The following is a 17463-nucleotide window of genomic DNA, read 5'->3' on the forward strand; positions in this document are numbered from 1 at the left end:
GCATGGCTGGCCCTTAAATGTAGACAGGACAGATAACAATAATGATATGCATGTCCATCTTCATGGCTCAAAGTGGAGGCGAGATTGACTTCAACACTACTTGTTTTTGTAACAAGTGTTGACAAGCTGAATGGACCGAGCTGTCTGTTTAAACTACTAGAACACAGCTCGGACACCCATGCATACCCCACAAGACATTCCACCAGGGGTCTCTTCACAATCCCCACGTCCAGAACAGACTATAGGAGGCGCACAGTACTACATAGAGCCATGACTACATCAAACTCTATTCCACATCAGGTAACTGATGCAAGCAGTTGAATCAGATTTAAAAAACAGGTAAAAATACACCTTATGGAACAGCGGGGACTGTGAAGAGACAAACAAAGATACAGGTGCACAAGTGCAAGCACACACACTCTACAAACACATACATTGTAATATTGTTGTATGGTGGTATTATAGATATGTAGTAGTTTAATAATGTAATATGATGTACTGTTTTCTCTTTTGTTTTATATGTAATGTAAGTGCCTTAATGTGTTTGGACCCCAGGAAGAGTAGCTGCTGCCTTGGCGGAAACAGTACAGGTGCATCAAAGCTGGGACTAAGAGTCTGAGAAACAGCTTCTATCTCCAGGCCATCAGACTGTTAAAAACAGTCACCACTAGCCTTATTCACTGTTCTAGCAGGCTACCACATGGTACTATACCCTGCACCTTAGAGACTGCTGCCCTATGTACATAGAGTCATTGAACACTGGTCACTTTAATAATGTTTACTGTTTTACCCACTTTATATGTATATACTGTAATCTAGTCATGGCTCATCCTATAGAACTACTGCTGTACATACCTTTTCTATGTATATACTGTCCATACTGTCTTTACATAGCATCATATGTGTTTGTGTATTTTAATATTATGTGTGTATTTTATTACATCTTTTGTATTGCTAGTTATTAATGCACTGTTGGACCTCGAAACACAAGAATTTCACTGCACCTGCAATAACATCTGCAATTCTGTGTACGCAAGCAATAAACTTGCATTCTGACAATAATTATAGATAAGATGCTTTTTGTTTTAAAGACATGATCCTGTCAATCAGGTATACACAATGCAGCATAATACATTATGAGCCTGTCCTGGCTGTTTTCAAGACTCAACGATCAAAACGTACAGTATATGGACTCAACCCTGTACAGCTATGGCTTCAAATTCGGATGCACCAAGCATTTGATGCAAAGGATGATTGACAATTCATGCTTTTGATGTCTACACGGAATTATTTCCACAATCGTTGTTGTTAAGAAAAATCACAACTCTAGTCTAGAGACACTTGACAGTAATAGAAAAACTGTTTCCTATTTTCACAAAGAAAAACAAGAAAATATTCCAAGAGAAACAAAGAAGAAAATCAAGAGCATTGAAAGAGAAATAGAACTGACATGCAATGGCATCCAATAATTACCACACATTGAATGTCTGTGAAAGCAGTGGGATTTGAGGAGGAATACTCTTCTCTAATTTATTAAAGTGTGGGTAGCATAAATGTAACCACGTGTAACATATGGATTTGCATTAGAATACGCATCAAAAGTCCCAAATCAAAGTTACACCTTAACTTTTCTATTTTTCAAGTTATTACATAATATTGATCAGAATTACGAAGATTGCCGAAGTCATCCCGGAAGAAAAGATTTGCGGGGTGTGACATAATATTGAGGACCCAACAAGCCAGCCTATTGCCTATAATGTAAACTTCAATGGAAATAACTTCAAATTAAACCAAAATTGTTAGATTTGCAGCCAACTTACAAGCAAATGCTTTATGAATATATTGCAAGGTTGCTAGCCAACAAGGTTGCTAGCCAACTAGCCTGCTAACGTTAGCCCTGCTAGGTTGTTAATTTTAGCCCTACCAGCCTGCTAACATTATGTTAGCACATCATGAGTCAGCTAGATGCTATCAACGCCTAGCTTACAGCTACATTAAAGTAAACCAACGTTTTTGAAATACATAACCACATCTAACTAGTTATAAAATAATGTTATATGCAGTTAATGTTATCTTAGCCAGCAAACTAGTCAGCCAGTTAACGTTAGCTATTTTAGCCAGCTAGCCAGCTAACATTGCAACAATGAAGACCAGAGAACACAGGCAGTAACCCACATAACTAAAACAAAACCCTTTAGCAGATAATAAAAGCAAAAATATTGACAGCTGGGGCCCATCATGGTAAGCTGAGTTAGCTACCAACCAAAGCGAGAGCCAGGGAGTCACTTCCGATGTGAGAAGCCTAGCTAGTTATTTTAGCCAGCTAACTAGCTTTGCCAGCTAGTATATCACTGTAGAGGAAACTTCCGCCAGATATGAAATGTCAAAACGCCAGTCAAAAGCAGCAACTCTGAGCAAAGCAGGAACTCTGATTCCCCTGGACCTTTTTGGAGAATCTGATTAAGACAAGGTTGTGGTAACGTTAGCACAGGCAGCTGAGGCAGGGATCACTTTCCCGTTTCGATTTGACCCCGAAGCAAGGCCGCAGAGAGCGCGCTGGTGCTGAATGTGAAGTGCAGGACGTGTGGGGGATGTTGATTGATAATTATGGCTAGTTAGTTTCCTACTGAGAATACACCCTATAATGTTACTTCCTTCATTACTACGTCTGAACCATGGAAAAATAACTTGTATGTAATCTATAAATAGAATCCTCACTAATCGAATGCAATAATAAAATCTTTCTTTTTAGAAAGTTCAGACACGTTGCCTACAGGCAGTTCAGTTCATCAGCTGGAATTGGTGCTATCTTGGGCGGTACAACCATCCGCTAATTCCAACATGTACAGTCAATGGGATGAGAAATACTGTAGTTCCCAAATGAGGATAATATGCCCTAAACGGGCTTCAAGTTACCGTACAAATAATTCAAACACATTTGTACCTTTATATTAACAGTTATACAAATACAGTATATAACAAAAGTGAGTACACCCCTCACATTTTTGTAAATATTTGAGTATATATTTTCATGTGACAGCACTGAAGAAATGACACTTTGCTACAATGTAAAGTAGTGAGTGTACAGCTTGTATAACAGTGTAAATTTGCTGTCCCCTCAAAATAACTCAACACACAGCCATTAATGTCTAAACCGCTGGCAACAAAAGTGAGTACACCCCTAAGTGTACTCAATCAAATGTTATTAGTCACATGCACCGAATACAACAGATGTAGGTAGACCTTACAGTGAAATGCTTACTTACAAGCCCTTAACCAATATTGCAGTTAAGAAAATAACTAAAATAAAGTAAGAGATAAAAATAACATATAATTAAGAAGAAGCAGTAAATAACAATAGCTATATACAGGGGGTACCGGTACAGAGTCAATGTGCGGGGGCACCGGTGTCGAGGTAATTGAGGTAATATGTACATGTAGGTAGAGTTATTAAAGTGACTGCATAGATAATAACAGAGAGTAGCAGCAGCATAGAAGAGGGAAGGGCCGGGGGGCAATGCAAATAGTCTGTGTAGCCATTTGTTTAGCTGTTCAGGAGTCTTATGGCTTGGGGGTAGAAGCTGTTTAGAAGCCTCTTGGACATAGACTTGGCACTCTGGTACCGATTGCCGTGTGGTAACAGAGAGAACAGTCTATGACTAGGGTTGCTGGAGTCTTTGAGAATTTTTAGGGTCTTCCTCTGACACCGCCTGGTATAGAGGTCCTGGATGGCAGGAAGCTTGGCATGGTGGTGGGAGTGTCATGGTCTGGGGCTGCATGAGTGATGTACTAGGCCGTATTCACTACCCTCTGTAGTGCCTTGCTGTCGGAGGTCGAGCAGTTGCCATACCAGGCAGTGATGCAACCCATTACGATGCTCTCGATGGTGCAGATGTAAAACCTTTTGAGGATCTGTGGACCCATGCAAAATCTTTTGAGGCTCGAGGGAGAATAGGTTTCATCGTGCCCTCTTCACGGCTGTCTTAGTGTGCTTGGACCATGTTAGGTTGTTGGTGATATGGACGCCAAGGAACTTGAAGCTCTCAACCTGCTCCACTACAGCCCCGTCGATGAGAATGGGGGCGTGCTCGGTCCTCCTTTTCCTGTAGTCCACAATCATCTACTTTGTCTTAATCATGTTGAGGGAGAGGTTGATGTCCATGCACCACACGGTCAGGTCTCTGATGTTGGACTGAGGTAGTACTCAGGTTTCTAAAGGAAGAGGGAGAAAGAAAGAAAAATAAATTAGGATGTTACTCAAGTTCTCACATATTGTAAAACATTTAGATCATATTATTACACAGTATATTACCAATGAGATAAAAAAATAAAAAAAGTACTATCTCAAGCTGTTCCAGAGTAGGCCGGAGAAGCTGAGGCACAAGGACAGCCACCTGCATTTAAAAAAGACCTACACTTTACATGATCTACTCCCTCACTGTCTGGTCCTTTTAGGGACTTTTGGGATGCAATGATATTGATCAAATTTGGCAGCCAATTTTTGGCGCCCAACGTTTGGTGTGGAATGCAATGACATTGACAAAAACGTCCATCGGCAAAAATAACTTTAACAGACGTTAGCTAGCTAGGCAAGTTAGAGTTATGGCTGGCTGGCTGGCCCCCATGTCTCAATCCCAGCAATATGTTGACATGCGTCTTTGGTGCACAGTCACAAGGACAATCTGGATAAGCTTGCTAGCTAGCAGAGAGAGAGAGGCTGACACATTAGCTAAGTTGTCTGGTCAAAAACACTGCAGGCAGTGTAGCCTTATTTGTAACGTTACTAGTACCTTATAACAAATGTGAAACGTAAGATGATGGATAGATATAATTTATACAAAATACATAGTCAGTTAGCCATAAAGTGTAGCTACATTAGAGGCTTAATGTTACCACATTGAACTTACCCTGTTTATCTTCATCACTGCTAACACTCACTATGTAGGTCGGTAGGAAACAAAGGTTGCAGGCTTCACATTCAAACTTGGCACAGCACCTGTTTTCGGTCAGAGTCTCATTACCAATCCTGCCTCCAACGGTTATAGCCATCAAAGTCCTCTGGGGTGAAATGAACACTGCATACAGTAGACGTGCCCACGGTTCCCTTAACTGTACTCCAATCCGCTCGCTTCAACTGGACAAATCGGTCCCACTTCAAGCTGGCTTCTCGCCTTTGGGCCATAACCCTGTCCATTTGGGTAGTCCTGCACACAGCCACTACCACTACCAAACGCCCAGGAGAAGAGCAAATGCAGTTTTTCGCATGAATTTAGCTATATGGTCTCTTCTTCGTGGATGTACATGTACATAGTAGCTCAACCAAAGCAAACACTTGGTTTGGAATGTACACTGAACAAAAATATAAACACAACATGTAAAGCATTGGTCTTATGTTTCATGAGCTGAAATAAAAGATCCCAGCAATTTTCCATATGCACAAAAATCTTATTTCTCTCAAATGTTGCGCACAAATTTGTTTACATCCCTGTTAGTGAGCATTTCTCCTTTGCCAAGATAATCCATCCACGTGACAGGTGTGGCATATCAAGAAGCTAATTAAACAGCATGATCTTTACACAGGTGCACTTTGTGCTGGGGACAATAAAAGGCAACTCTAAAATGTGCCGTTTTGTCACACAACACAATTTCACTGTTACGCTCGTCATAAAGATTGGACCAAGGTGCAGCGTGGTAGGCGAACATTTTACTTTTATTTAAAATGAACACCGACAAAACAACAAAATACAAAACGAACGTGAAGTTCTACAGGCTACACAGCAATTATACAAAAACAAGATCCCACAAACTAAAGTGGGAAAAAGGCTGCCTAAGTATGATCCCCAATCAGAGACAACGATAGACAGCTGCCTCTGCTTGGGAACCATACCCGGTAAACAAAGAAATAGAAAAAACTAGAATGCCCACCCAAATCACACCCTGATCTAACCAAATAGAGAAATAAAAAGGCTCTCTAAGGTCAGGGCGTGACATTCACAGATGTCTCAAGTTTGCAGGGAGCATGCAATTGTCATGCTGACTGCAGGAATGTCCACCAGAGCTGTTGCCAGAGAATTTAATGTTAATTTCTTTACCATAAGCTGCCTCCAATGTCATTTTAGAGAATTTTGCGGTACGTCCAACCGGCCTCATAACCACAGACCACGTGTATGGCGTCGTGTGGGTGAACGGTTTGCTGGTGTCAACGTTGTGAACAGAGTGCCCCATGGTGGCAATGGGGTTATAGTATGTGCAGGCATAAGCTACAGACAACGAACACAATAGCATTTTATCGATGGCAATTTGAATGCACAGAGATACCGTGACGAGATCCTGAGGCCCATTGTCATGCCATTCATCCGCCACCATCCCCTCATGTTTTGCATGATAATGCACAGCCACATGTCGCAAGGATCTGTACACAATTCCTGGAAGCTGAAAATGTCCCAGTTCTTCCATGGCCTGCATACTCACCAGTCACTTATTCAGTTTGGGATGCTCTGGATCAACGTGTAAGGCAGTGTGTTTCAGTTCCTGCCAATATCCAGGAACTTCATACAGCCATTGAAGAGGAGTGGGACAACATTCCACAGGCCACAATCAACTCTATGCGAAGGAGATGAGTAGCGCTGCATGAGGCAAATGTGGTCACACCAGATACTAACTGGTTTTCTGATCCACACCCCTACCTTTTTTTTAAAGGTATCTCTGACCAACAGATGCATTCCCAGTCATGTAAAATGACTGTAAAATCCATAGATTAGGGCCTTATGAATTTATTTCAATTGACTGATAACTGTAACAGTAAAATTGTTGAAATTGTTGCATGTTGCGTTTATATTTTTGTTCAGTATAATGTCATTCTAATATGACTATTACATAACGTTATCCAGCTGCAACTAGCTAGGTATGACCAGTAGTGATGACCAGTAGTGATGACCAGTAGTGACCCGTCATTCAGGGCAGCCCCACCTGTTTTGAGGCCCACATTTTTAGCAAAACTATTTATATCATTGAGTTAATAAAGCCGCATACAAACATGGTCTATATATATATTTTTAGTAAGGCAGCTCCAAAATGCAGGTGTTTCAGCCTAGCTCAGTGCTTTCTGTGGTAGCGGGACAAGCCAGCAGAAAATACAGAGTGTTGTGTTGTGATTGGCTCAGTGTTCTATCACACATGGGGAAACTACGTCACCGCGAAGTTTAAGGGGAGACCTCGAAAATTCTAGCCCTGACATTAGAAGTGGCCATCCAAGAAGGCTCATGATCTTTGGCCACAGACAAAATTACATCAAATCACATTATGCAGTTGAAGTTGGAAGTTTACATACACCTTAGCCAACTACATTTAAACTCCGTTTTTCACAATTCCTGACATTTAATCCTCGTAAAAATTTGAATCACCACTTTACTTTAAGAATGTAAAATGCCAGAATAATAGTAGAGAGAGTGATTTATTTCAGCTTTTATTTTTTTCATCAAATTCCAAGTGGGTCAGAAGTTTACATACACTCAATTAGTATTTGGTAGCATTGCCTTGAAATTGTTTAACTTGGGTCAAACGTTTCAGGTAGCCTTCCACAAGCTTCCCACAATAAGTTGGGTGAATTTTGGCCCATCTCTCCTGACAGAGTCAGGTTTGTAGGCCTCCTTGCTCACACATGCTTTTTCAGTTCTGCCCCCAAATTTTATATAGGATTGAGGTCAGGGCTTTGTGATGGCCACTCCAATACCTTGACTATGTTGTCCTTAAGCTATTTTGCCACAACTTTGGAAGTATGCTTGGGGTCATTGTCCATTTGGAAGACCCATTTGCGACCAAGCTTTAACTTCCTGATTGATGTCTTGAGATGTTGCTTCAATATATCCACATAATTTTCCTTTCTCATGATGCCATCTATTTGTGAAGTGCACCAGCCCCTCCTGCAGCAAAGCACCCCCACAACATGAGGCTATGCTTCACGGTTGGGATGGTGTTCTTTGGCTTGCAAGCCTCCCCCTTTTTCCTCCAAACATAATGATGGTCATTATGGCCAAACAGTTCTATTTTTGTTTCATCAGACCAGATTACATTTCTTTAAAAAGTACGATCTTTGTCCCCATGTGCAGTTGCAAACTGTAGTCTGGCTTTTTTTTATGGCGGTTTTGGAGTAATGGCTTCTTCCTTGCTGAGCGGCCTTTCAGATTATGTTGATATAGGACTCGTTTTACTGTGGATATAGATACCTTTTGTACCTGTTTCCTCCAGCATCTTCACAAGGTCCTTTGCTGTTGTTCTGGGATTGATTTGCACTTTTCGCACCGAAGTACGTTCATCTCTAGGAGACAGAACGCATCTCCTTCCTGAGTGGTATGACAGCTGCGTGGTCCCATGGTGTTTATACTTGCGTACTATTGCTTGTACAGATGAATGTGGTACCTTCAGGCGTTTGGAAATTGCTCCCAAGGATGAACCAGACTTGTGGAGGTCTACAGTTTTTTTCTGAGGTCTTGGCTGATTTCTTTTGATTTTCCCATGATCAAGCAAAGAGGCACTGCGCTTGAAGGTAGGCCTTGAAATAGATCCACAGGTACACCTCCAATTGACTCAAATAATGTCAATTAGCCTATCAGAAGATTCTAAAGCCATGACATAATTTTCTGGAATTTTCCAAGCTGTTTAAAGGCAGTCAACTTAGTGTATGTAAACTTCTGACCCACTGGAATTGTGATACAGTGAATTATAAGTGAAATAATCTGTCTGTAAACAATTGTTGGGAAGTTACTTGTGTCATGCACAAAGTAGATGTCCTAACCGACTTGCCAAAACTATAGTTTGTTAAACAAGAAATTTGTGGAGTGGTTGAAAAACGAGTTTTAATGACTCCAACCTAAGTGTATGTAAACTTCCGACTTCAACTGTATGTACAGTAGCTTTGATTGGACTGATCTTGTCATCATCATACTTCCAAAATCTTAGCTAACAGTTTTTATATCAAGTTGACAATCTACTGGCAAATCCTTTTCAAACCTTGTCATATGAAGATAAATAATGAAGAGAAACTATTGATAAATATATCGGTGCTGTGATGGCCCCTCCCTACTCTGTCTACTGGGTTTTGCTGCGCTTACTTCCTGCAGGAGATTGGTTGGCGGAGTAGGAGAGGTGGGCGGAGCTGGGAGGGTCGTCAGTGCTGATGGGGCACACCTGTGAAAGATCACCTGTGGCATAAAACCGCTGTTTCCCCATTCAGCAACAGATTCCTCTCTTCATGCATACCTTTGGTTGTTTTGTTGTAGCTTTGGCAGTTGACACTGAATTTACTGACCTTAATGCCTCATCTGATTATTGTTTTGAGTGTTTACTTTATTTATGGAATAAATTCATTTTGTTATTCCTTTACTCAGTGTGTGGTTTCCCATTGTTTGTTACAATCTTGAGCCAAGTTGTAACAGGTGCTCATTGGCCATTGGACATAAACATTACACAACAAGTTGGAAATTGCAAATTCAACAATTTGTGGTTTGGAATGAAGTGAGCACAGCACAACAACGTGAGTACAAAAATGTATTGTATGCTGCTGCATAAATGATGTAATATGCCTGGGAGATATGTATACTGTTGCTAAGAAAGTAATAATGTTACTAAGTGTATATTGTGTAGTAAGTTGTTAGTAGCCCATGTGCCTCAAGCCAATAATTTGGTCCCTTTTCCCCTCTTAATTAGCCTGTTTTAGAGATGTAATCATCAAATATTGGAAGAGTTTTCATTGTCTACTTATATGCCCCCATTATCCTACGGTTCTGACTTGGTGTACAAGGAGAATACTGTAAGAACCCCCATGCTCTGAATTCTGTTGATGTACATTTTCAAAAGTGCTGAACAAAGTTATATTGACAACTTCCGTCCAAGCTTGCTCATTAATGTCTTAAGCGAAATGACGATTGCCTCTTATCCGCTCGTCATTCCCTTATGCCATAGTTTGTACATCTCAATTGTCAGTGGAAACCACATTTGTTTAAGCAAGTCAGCCATATCAGCTATGTTTTTTAAAAAGCCAGTAAATGAGGCTGAGTTCCCTTTTGCTGCCAGACAAGGCTCCGCTGATAGCCACGTGTAGCAGTAGTAAGGTGTTGGGACAGCTTTATGTAGGCCTTAACAGTTTGGTCACCATCATAGTGCAATTCATGTATTGTTTAATATTGTGTTGTGTAGTGGCTTTGCTGGCATGCATATTTAATTTATATTTTTTTGCCCCACCAAGATTTACATGCTAAAATCGCCACTGCATATGACGTTGAGAAATATTGCATTGTGGGTAGTTCCGAAGATCTCCGGAAATACATTTATAAATATGTAAAAACGCAAAAACATAACTGTTTGTAGTTATAAGTAACCAGATCGTCACTAATCAAATCAAAGTTTCTTTGTCACGTGCACCGAATACAACAGTGAAATGCTTACTTACAGGCTCTAACCAATAGTGCGGGAAAAAAAAGGTGTGTGTGTAAGTAACGAAATAAACAACAGTAAAAAGTCATTTGAAAATAAGAGTAGCAAGGCTATATACAGACACCGGTTAGTCAGGCTTATTGAGGTAGTATGTACATGGTTAAAGTGACTATGCATATATGATGAACAAAGAGTAGCAGTAGTGTAAAAAGAGGGGTTGGCGGGACACAATGCAGACAGCCCGGTTAGCCAATGTGCGGGAGCACTGGTTAGTTGGGCCAATTGAGGTAGTATGTACATGAATGTATAGTTAAAGTGACTATGCATATAAAATAAACAGAGAGTAGCAGCAGCGTAAAAGAGGGGTTGGGGGGGGGGGGTGGCACACAATGCAAATAGTCCGGGTAACCAGTTGGTTACCTGTTTAGGAGTCTTATGGCTTGGGGGTAAAAACTGTTGAGAAGCCTTTTTGTCCTAGACTTGGCACTCTGGTACCGCTTGCCATGCGGTAGTAGAGAGAACAGTCTATGACTGGGGTGGCTGGGGTCTTTGACAATTTTTAGGGCCTTCCTTTGACACCGCCTGGTGTAGAGGTCCTGGATGGCAGGCAGCTTTGCCCCAGTGATGTACTGGGCCGTACGCACTACCCTCTGAAGTGCCTTGCGGTCGGAGGCCGAGCAATTGCCATACCTGGCAGTGATGCAACCGGTCAGGATGCTCTCGATGTTGCAGCTGTAGAACCTTTTGAGGATCTCAGGACCCATGCCAAATCTTTTTAGTTTCCTGAGGGGGAATAGGCTTTGTCGTGCCGTCTTCACGACTGTCTTGGTGTGTTTGGACCATTCTAGTTTGTTGTTGATGTGGACACCAAGGAATTTGAAGCTCTCAACCTGCTCCACTACAGCCCCGTCGATGAGAATGGGGATGTGCTCAGTGCCCCTTTTCCTGTAGTCCATAATCATCTCCTTAGTCTTGGATACGTTGAGGGATAGGTTGTTATTCTGGCACCACCCGGCCAGGTCTCTGACCTCCTCCCCATAGGCTGTCTCGTCGTTGTCTGTGATCAGGCCTACCACTGTTGTGTCGTCTGCAAACTTAATGATGGTGTTGGAGTCGTGCCTGGCCATGCAGTTGTGGGTGAACAGGGAGTAAAGGAGGGGACTGAGCACACATCCCTGGGGAGCTTCAGTGTTGAGGATCAGCGTGGCAGATGTATTGCTACCTACCCTCACCACCTGGAGGCGGCCCGTCAGGAAGTCAAGGATCCAGTTGCAGAGGGAGGTGTTTAGTCCCAGGTTCCTTAGCTTAGTGATGAGCTTTGAGGGTACTATGGTGTTGAACGCTGAGCTGTAGTCAATGAATAACATTCTCACATAGGTGTTCCTTTTGTCCAGGTGGGAAAGGGCAGTGTGGAGTGCAATAGAGATTGCATCATCTGTGGATCTGTTTGGGCGGTATGCAAATTGGAGTGGGTCTAGGGTTTCTGGGATAATGGTGTTGATGTGAGCCATTACCAGCCTTTCAAAGCACTTCATGGCTACAGACGTGAGTGCTACGGGTCTGTAGTCATTTAGGCAGGTTGCCTTTGTGTTCTTGGGCACAGGGACTGTGGTGGTCTGCTTGAAGCATGTTGGTATTACAGACTCAATCAGGGATATGTTCAAAATGTCAGTGAAGACACCTGCCAGTTGGTCAGCACATGCCTGGAGCACACGTCCTGGTAATCCGTCTGGCCCCGCAGCCTTGTGTATGTTGACCTGTTTAAAGGTCTTACTCACATCGGCTACGGAGAGCGTGATCACACAGTCGTCCGGAAACAGCTGATGCTCTCATGCATGCCTCAGTGTTGCCTGCCTCGAAGCGAGCATAGAAATGATTTAGCTCGTCTAGTAGGCTCATGTCACTGGGAATCTCGTGGCTGTGCTTCCCTTTGTAGTCTGTAATAGTTTGCAAGCCCTGCCACATCCGATGAGCGTCAGAGCCGGTGTAGTATGATTCAAGCTTAGCCCTGTATTGACGCTTTGCCTGTTTGATGGTTCGTCGCAGGGCATAGCAGGATTTCTTGTAAGCTTCCGGGTTAGAGTCCCGTACCTTGAAAGCGGCAGCTCTACCCTTCAGCTTGTGGGGGCGTCGTCCCCACAGTGACTGTACGTACATACCCCAACCAGAAGCCTGTAATCCATGGCTTCTGGTTGGGGTATGTACGTACAGTCACTGTGGGGACGACGTCCTCAATGCACTAATTGATAAAGCCAGTGACTGATGTCGTTTATTTCTCAATGTCACCGGAAGAATCCCGGAACATGTTCCAGTCTGTGATAGCAAAACAGTCCTGTAGTTTAGCATCTGCTTCATCTGACCATTTTTTTATAGACCAAGTCACTGGTGCTTCCTGCTTAAATTTTTGCTTGTAAGCAGGAATCAGGAGGATAGAGTTGTGGTCGGCTTTACCAAATGGAGGGCGAGGGAGAGCTTTGTATGCATCTCTGTGTGTGGAGTACAGGTGATCTAGAATGTTTTTCCCTCTGGTTGCACATTTAACATGTTGAGAGAGATTTGGTAAAACTGATTGAAGTTTCCCTGCATTAAAGTCTCCGGTCACTAGGAGCGCCGCCTCTGGGAGAGTGGTTTCCTGTTTGCTTATTTCCTTATACAGCTGACTGAGTGTGGTCTGAGTACCAGCATCTGTTTGTGGTGGTAAATAAACAGCCACGAAAAGTATAGCTGAGAACCCTCTAGGCAGGTAGTGTGGCCTGCAATTTATCACAATATACTCTACTTCAGGCGAGCAAAATCTAGAGACTTCCTTAGATTTCGTGCACCAGCTGTTGTTTACAAATATGCACAGAAGGTTCCCCCCCCCCCCCCCATCTTAACGGAGTGTGCTGTTATATCCTGCCGGTGCAGCGTATATCCCGCTTGCTGAATATCCATGTCGTCATTCAGCCACGATTCCGTGAAATATAGGATATTACAGTTTTTGATGTCCCGTTGGTAGGATATTTGTGATCATACCTCGTGTAGTTTATTGCCCAATAATTGCACATTGGCGAGTAATATTGACGGTAACGGCAGCTTTCTTACTCGCCTTCTGCGAGTCCGGACGAGGCATCCGGCTCTTCGTCCTCTGCGTCGCTTCCTTTTGCGAATAATTGGGATGTCTGCCCTGTGGGGTGTTTGGAGAATATCGTGTGAGTCCTGCTTGTTGTTGTTGTTGAAAAAGTCTTCGTCTAATCCGAGGTGAGTGATCGCTGTCCTGATATCCAGAAGCTCTTTTCTGTCGTAAGATACGGTTGCAGAGACATTATGTACATAATAAGTTACAAATAATGCAAAAAAACCCACATAATAGCACAATTGGTTAGGAGACCATAAAACGGCAGCCATCTTCTCCGGCGCCATCTTGTTCTACAACTACGTTACTAAGTCTTTGACCACACTATGTTGTTACATTGCTTCCTACCCTATGTGGTTACCTGCTACATTATTGTGGGAATCCATTCTCAGGCTGAATTGTAAAGCTGAGAAATAAACTGTTGATGTGTTTGTCTTAAGCTTGAAAAGCTCTGCTCACTTGCATTCACATGGCCACCTGCTTTGTGAGTGGCGTCTGGAGAGCCTCTCATGTGGAGCAGTTATTCGTCCCTTTAAGGCGGCCCAAGTCCTTAGTGTCTGATTAGGACCTACTTCCATGTCCCACTGTAGTTCAGTTGGTAGAGCATGGTGCTTGCAACATCAGGGTTGTGGGTTCGATTCCCACGGGGGGCCAGTATTTCAAAAAAAGGTAATAAAATGTATGCGCTCTACTGTAAGTCGCTCTGGATAAGAGCGTCTGCTAAATGACTAAAATGTAAATGTCTCATCACAGGACCAGGGGAGAATGCGTCGTGTCATGACTACTGGTCAAATTGTGTTTGTCACATGGGTTGGATACAACAGCTGTAGACTTGACGGTGAAATGCTTACTTAAAAACCCTTAGCCAACAATGCAGTTCAAGAAATAGAGTAAAGAATTTTTTACGAAATAAACTAAAGTAAAAAATAAAAAAGGAACACAATAAAATAACAATAACAAGGCTATATACAGGGGGTACGGGTATTGAGTCAATGTGCAGGGGTACAGGTTAGTTATGGTAATTTGTACATGTAGCTGGGGGTAAAGTGACTATGCATAGATATTAAACAGCGAGTAGCAGCAGTGTAAAAAGAAAGGGGGGGGGGAGTGTCAATGTAAATTGTCTGGGTGGTCATTTGATTAATTGTTCAGCAGTCTTATGGCTGGGGTTAGAAGCTGTTAAGGAGCCTTTTGGACCTAGACTTGGCGGTCTGGTACTGCATGCCGTGCGGTAGCAGAGAGAACAGTATGACTTGGGTGACTGGAGTCTTTTGACAATTTTATGGGCCTTCCAATGACACTGCATAGTATATAGGTTCTGGATGGCAGGAAGCTTGGCCCCAGTGACGTACTGGGCTGTATGCACTACCCTCTGTAGCGGTTTTGTTGGGGAGGTATGCGAATTGCAGTGGGTCTAGGGTTTCCGGATGATGGTGTTGATGTGAGTCATGACCAGCCTTTCAAAGCACTCCATGGCTACCGACATGAGTGCTACAGGGCGGTAGTCATTTAGGCAGGTTACCTTCGCTTTCTTGGGCACAGGGACTATAGTGGTCTGTTTGAAACATGTACTGTAGGTATTAGACTCGGTCAGGGAAAGGTTGAAAATGTCAGTGAAGACACTTGCCAATTGGTGCATTAGCGTGATTTGTTGATTTGTCAATGTCTCTCTGTGTGTGTGCATATGGTAAAATCTTCTTAAATGGTCTACTTGGTGCTCTGAACACTTTGGTGTTTTGCAGGTGCCAGGAATGTGCCCATCATTAGTATCACACTGTATGTTTCTTTGTTCATTCAGATAAAATGTACAAATACCTACACAGCCTATTTAGCTTTCACCACACTTGTGCTCACTGAATGTAATGGAATTCTTGGCTGGAAAGAAAACCACCTATCTAAGGTATTGTCAGGACATGCCTGTGAATGAACTTATTATGCAAAAATAAAGTGCTACACCTGTTTTTTGTGGCATTTATCATATGATTTCCTTCTCTGAACAAACTGTCAAAGCACCTGTAGTAATGTGTGATTTTTTTTTTTGCTGCATTTGTTTGTATTTGTACTGGGCCAATGCTTGTTGCAGTGTCAATGCTTCACCTCATACAACAAACTTATAGCTCTAGATGAGACTGCCAAATCCTGAGGGAATACACACAAGTAAGCCAGCTTTGCCAAGAAAGTGCCAGGAGTGGGTCCAAGTTCCAATAACCCATAATGAGTCTGAGGGGTAGAGTCACTGCAGGCCGGCTGGCAGGAGGCCAGGTGGGACGTATCTGAGAACGTGTGAATGCAGCCATCGCATCTTATCAGTCCCTTAGGCCTGTCGGTGGGTGGCTTCAGTATGAATGGGAGAGAGAACCAGCCACTGAGGCCATACCATAACATACTATTCTCGAAACAGGGCAGTTCTCACGAAGAACATGCGGGAGACTGTAATGTCAGGATTAACAGCGATGGATGTTACAGTTATCATTAAGGCTTCTTAGGACCTATTAGGTTTATTCTGGCTTGAACCTTGAGGTGAAGCTACAGCTCCAATAGAGATTTAGAGCAGTTCCCACAAAAAATCAGTCACTAATTATACACTTTATTACAGATGTAAAATGTAACGTTTTTATATCTATGATCAGCCACATATTAATATGTTTGACAAGAACAACCCCAGAAGTGAACTCCATTTCATCATCTGCAGTAGAGCAGAAACACCTCTAACATTTTGATCCTTTTCTTTCCCTTGTCTATTTCCTCTTATTACCTACATCTACTCACACCCATCACTGTTCACGTTCCCTGCACTTATTTGTAATTGCACTGTCAGTGAGATTTGATGCTTTCTCCCTCAAGTCATTCTCATGCTTTTGCTCTGAGTGGAGAAATAGCCTCTACACCAGAAATCGACTGTACCTTTTTCTCCTGCAATTTACCATAAGTTAGGTTATTTTTGTATGGTGTTTTTATGGAAGATTGCTGGTACTTGTTCTTTGTCCCCTTTTCAGTTTCATCAACAACAAAAAACTGAGTGCAAACAGAAAGCAATGTTCGTCAGAGGTTTTCATCAAATTCCACCAAGGCATTTTCTACTTACCTCTAAATCACTTCCATTCAATCTTCCTTGAGTGGGTGACACATTCAAAAAGTGGAAGATTCAAGCTGAATTTAACTAGACATAGTTTCAACTTTTTACTTTTCCCTACAGTCCATTAAAGTAGTCGCATGGGGGTTGTAAGTAGACTACCTGGTTGCAGGTGAAGGACGTGAAGATGGAGGAAATACACTACATGACCAAAAGTATGTGGACAGCTGCTCGTCGAACATAACATTCCAAAATCAGTGGCGTTAATATGGAGTTGGTCCCCCATTTGCTGCTATAACAGCTTCTAGTCTTTTGGAAAGCCTTTCCACTAGATGTTGGAAAATTGCTGTGGGGACATGCTTCCATTCAGCCACGAGCATTAGTGAGGTCGGGCACTGATGTTGGGGCGATTAGGTCTGGCTCGCAGTCGACGTTCTAATTCATCCCAAAGGTGTTTGATTGAGTTTAGGTCAGGGCTCTGGTGTAGGCCAGTCAAGTTCTTCCACACCGATTTTGACAAACCATTTCTGTATGGACCTCACTTTGTGCACGAGGCTATTGTCATGCTGAAACAGGAAAGAGCCTACCTCAAACTGTTGCCACAAAGTTGGAAGCACAGAATCGTCTACAATGTCATTGTATGCTGTAGCATTAAGATTTCCCTTCACTGGAACTAAGGGGCCTAGCACGAACCATGAAAACTGCCCCAGACCATTATTCCTCCTCCACCAAACTTTACAGTTGGCACTATGCATTGGGGCAGGTAGCGTTCTCCTGGCATCCGCCAAACCCAGATTCGTCTGTCGGAAGCGTGATTCATCACTCCAGAGAACGCGTTTCCACT

The sequence above is a fragment of the Salmo salar genome, chromosome 22 (assembly GCF_965601325.2).
Source record: "Salmo salar chromosome 22, fSalSal1, whole genome shotgun sequence".
NCBI lineage: Eukaryota > Metazoa > Chordata > Actinopteri > Salmoniformes > Salmonidae > Salmo > Salmo salar.